Genomic DNA, 4,134 nt, shown 5'->3' with positions numbered 1-4,134 from the left:
AATAAGAGATTGTAAATTCTGAAAATCAAAAATTTCTTCTATTTTGTTTTGAAAATGTGAAAATGTGTTTTCTCTTCATCCACAAACAATTTAATTAGTGATCTAATAAATTTTGCCCTCTTGAATTCATTTTTATGTTGTATCAATTATTTGAAATAAATAAGCTTAGTGAATTTATTCAGAGAAAGGGAGGAAGTTAAAGGGAAATTTATCTCCACCAGAACAGAAAATGTATTACTAAAGGAAACCCTCCTGGATTATAGAAAAGCAATGCTTTTGTTACTTTGGCATTTTGTAAAAATAGTTTGCCCCTAAAAGAACTCATATTTGATCCTCTGTACTTTTATTTATGAATTACTTCAATTATTTTCATCAATATTTCTTATTTGATATGGACATTGGGGAAGGTATGTGCTATGGTGAGTGCTGTGAAGTGTGTAAACCTGGCGGTTCACAGACCTGTACCCCTGGGGCTAACACTACATTATATGTTAATTTAAAAAATTAAAGTATTTCTCATTTGATTTTCAGAGAAAATAAAAGATGAGTTTCAAATCTTAAATCACTTAGAAAGGATATCATTGCAGCAAACTCAGTTTCAGACAATAAAAAGAAAAGGTGTTTGGTATCTTGACATTATACCAAATAAAACTTTCTTCCTTGTACACCAATCTACTGGTAACTCTATTGTTACACTTGCAATTTGTTTCAGTTTAATATGTAATAAAACTTTCCTGTTTGTTTTTTTCTAAACTGTCTAAATTTTTGTCTAATTTCTTTTTCAGAGAAAAGGAAGATAGAAGAGCAAGGTAGCCATTTTATCTTCACATAAGTACAAATCATGCAATTAAATATTGTCAGCTCTTGACTGTATGAGAGCAGCCTTGGGCATCTTGGCATTGTGTTGAACCAAGGACATTGTCCCTAAGTAAATGAATTGATTTGACCTTCTGTTACTTTATTTGCAGATCACTTCTGTTGCTCTAACTTCAGTTTACTCTTTTGCATAAGCATCATGATATCTGAAGCACTTTTGGTGATCAAATGTGATGCTGCTTGTGAAACATGTATCACAGAGCTTAATGCAGAGAAAGCGGTTAATGAATGTCAGTGGGGATGTGGGGATGATGGTGACCATGATAGTGATGATGATGATGGTGATGGTGATGATTATTATGACAATGATATCATGCCTACAGAAGACTTCAGGAAATTATTTTGGGAGATGTTAAGTTCAGTCACAAGAAATTTAAAATTATTTTTCTGCTTTACCATTTCACATAAAACAATGTGTAAACCCATAAGTTTTTCAGTAAAACACCTATAAAATAAACATAACCTTTTTTTCTCTGAAGTGGCTAACCTACTCTATACACAACAGGAGAAAAGATTTTTGCAAGGTTTTTTGTTCATTTTGTTTGTTTCATAATGATTCTTATACTACTTTCTTTTAATTTTTCAAGTGAACCTAGGAAAGAAAATGGTAAAATTTAATGACTATTTACAAAATATGATATTCCTATTGTCTATGTCATAGTGATTTTCATATTACTCTGTTTTTTATTTTCAGGTGAACTCAGGGAAAAAAAATGGTAAAATTTAATAACAACTTATTTTCAAGATATGATCTTCCTATATGGATTTTTGCTGCTTTTTCCTTTTCCATTCCCCCTACTTTCTCTGTATAATTTCTCTCATGATTTTCATTTGTGTTTATTATATTACTATTTCCCTTCCTGTTTCTTTCTTTGTTCTTCTCCCATTAGTTAACTCATTTCTCTCATTCACCCTTGTCTTAATTTTTTTTTTTTTTAAAGATTTATTTATTTATTTATTTGATAGAGAGATCACAAGCAGGCAGAGAGGCAGGCAGAGAGAGAGGAGGAAGCAGGCTCCCTGCTGAGCAGAGAGCCCGATGCGGGGCTCAATCCCAGGACTCTGAGATCATGACCTGAGCCGAAGGCAGCGGCTTAACCCACTGAGCCACCCAGGCGCCCCACCCTTGTCTTAATTTAATGTATTATTTTTCAGCCATCTCCATGACGTTAGCAATAACTTCTTCTCTTGGCTCTGAAATAAGTCAAATCTAATCTGAAAATATATTTGAAAGAGCTCTCACCAGGCTTGCTGTGCCCACAACCTGATTCTAAGTAAAACTGAAACTCCTCTAAATAAGACACTATTTTATCAAAGAAATGTGCGATAGGTTGTTCCTTATACAGAACAAACACTACTACTCTACCTTTTGACTGAAGCATCAGCTGGCTGGACCAAAAGTGGAGGATTATGGCATAGTGAGTCTTTAATTTGCAGTTTAGCTTACTTAGATTTAAATCTTTGATCTGTTCATTTACCAACAGAAACTTCACCATGTTGTTCACCCCTTTGATTCTCAGATCTTTATTTTGTAAACAGAGGAATACTACTTCCCCATTATTTCGCTAGCATTCAATTGGGTAATTATATAAAGCCATTAAATAATACCTATCTCAGTGAATAAATTGTAGCTGTTACCGCACAGATGATGGATAGTATCACATTGCAGGTGATGATATTTATTAGTATCAGCATTCTAAAAGACTTCAAAAACAATATATCACTGGGGACTTGGGGAATTTTCTCTTGAATTTCAAATGTAAAATAATTTATCCATGTAAGCATGTGATATATTTTTGTATTGTTTTGTTTCCAATAAGTGTTCTAAAGAAGTGAGGGCTTTTTAAAAAAACTTTAATTAAAGTAACTTATTTCACGAGTAATTCATTTAAGGAACTTTAATTTTTCTTTTCTCTGTGATATTAAAATGGGGTTTTCACTTTTGTATTTCAGGAGAATTGCAAAAGGAAATTGGTAATTGTATTCCAATAGTTAAAATATTTGCAAGATATATTGTGGAAATCCCATGCTTCACTTTATCTTGTTTCTTTACCTCTTTATTTTGGGTGTCTTTTAATTTTCCTATAGCCTCTCTATACTGTATTTATCATGCTAGGAATGATTTACCTGTTTACCTTAAGTCCTTAAAATCATGTGAGTCATCTTCATTATATCCATAAGAAATAATTTATAAGGAGCAATGGCTTTACTAATATGATAGTAATAATTAGATTATCAAAGAATGCATGTCTTTATTTGCATTTTTATCTCTTCAAGAGTCTCAGTCTTCTGTGTACTTTTCCTTTTAGATCAGAGAAGAGCCCAATTTAGGAATGGTAAGTAGCTCAGAAGTTCTTTCATGGTAGTTCTTAAATTCCATAAATAAGACGACTCCTAACTCAGCTCTAAACCCTGTTCCCAGAGAGTCAGGTGTATTATACCATTGCCTGTATTCACTGTGTAGGAGAATAAATGGAAGAGAATCTGTAGTTAGTTAACTCATTTTTCCCTAATTTGGAATATCCTTTTCACTTCATCTCACTTTTTCAATTCTTTATTCCTTCACTCTGTTCTTTCTAATTCCTTCCTTTTCTTCTTCCTTCACCTCTCTTCTTTCCTTCCATTTTCCCATTCTTCTTATCTATCTTTATCTCAAACTACCCACCTTCCTATCATTACTTCTTCATTTTCTATCTCCCTTATTTCCTTTCTTCTTTTTATTGTTTTTAGTTTGCCTTTTTTTCTGACTTTATATTTTTCCACACACATACACAACTCAACCATTTTCTAGTTTAAGAAAGGAATTGTCACATGCTTGTGAGGAAGAAAAGCAACAGACAGATAAATATGTCACTGAATGCTTAGAGAATGTCAGTGATGAGAAGAGAGGAAAAGATATAAGAAGGACCAGGAGAGAGTAATAATATTTCATCATTTTGTTCACCTGCAGACTGGCAGAACGCATCATTGTACTCTGGTGAGTACATTATCCTGACCATGATAATTTTCCCTGAATCTAAGATATGTAACTAAGCTACCCAAATCTGCAAGATTTCATGCTACCAACTACCACATGACAGAGGAAAAAAATGTATTGTACATAACTTCCGTTCCATAGAAAACTTACCAAGAAATATAAATTACTTTTCTTTCCATATTTTTCTAGCCTGTGTCTCGTGGGACACTTACAAGTTAACTAAAGAAGATACTAAGAAATAAAAATAGTATCTTGTCAATTTAATAAATTTCCTTTTTTCT

General features: G+C 32.7%; 1 long non-coding RNA gene across 1 annotated transcript; it reads left to right on the top strand.

The window, feature by feature from the left end:
• Positions 1-2,520: 2,520 nt before the first annotated feature.
• On the top strand, positions 2,521-3,854 carry LOC116862135. Its single transcript, XR_004381595.1, has 3 exons — positions 2,521-2,850; positions 3,186-3,212; positions 3,827-3,854. It is a non-coding gene; the product is annotated as an uncharacterized LOC116862135 (long non-coding RNA).
• Positions 3,855-4,134: the final 280 nt, after the last annotated feature.

This window comes from Lontra canadensis, unplaced genomic scaffold (genome assembly GCF_010015895.1).
Source record: "Lontra canadensis isolate GAN:19392208 unplaced genomic scaffold, GSC_riverotter_1.0 scaffold222, whole genome shotgun sequence".
Classification (NCBI taxonomy): Eukaryota; Metazoa; Chordata; class Mammalia; order Carnivora; family Mustelidae; genus Lontra; species Lontra canadensis.
The sequence above is the reverse complement of the archived record's forward strand: the minus strand, read 5'-3'. Positions and strand labels throughout refer to the sequence as shown.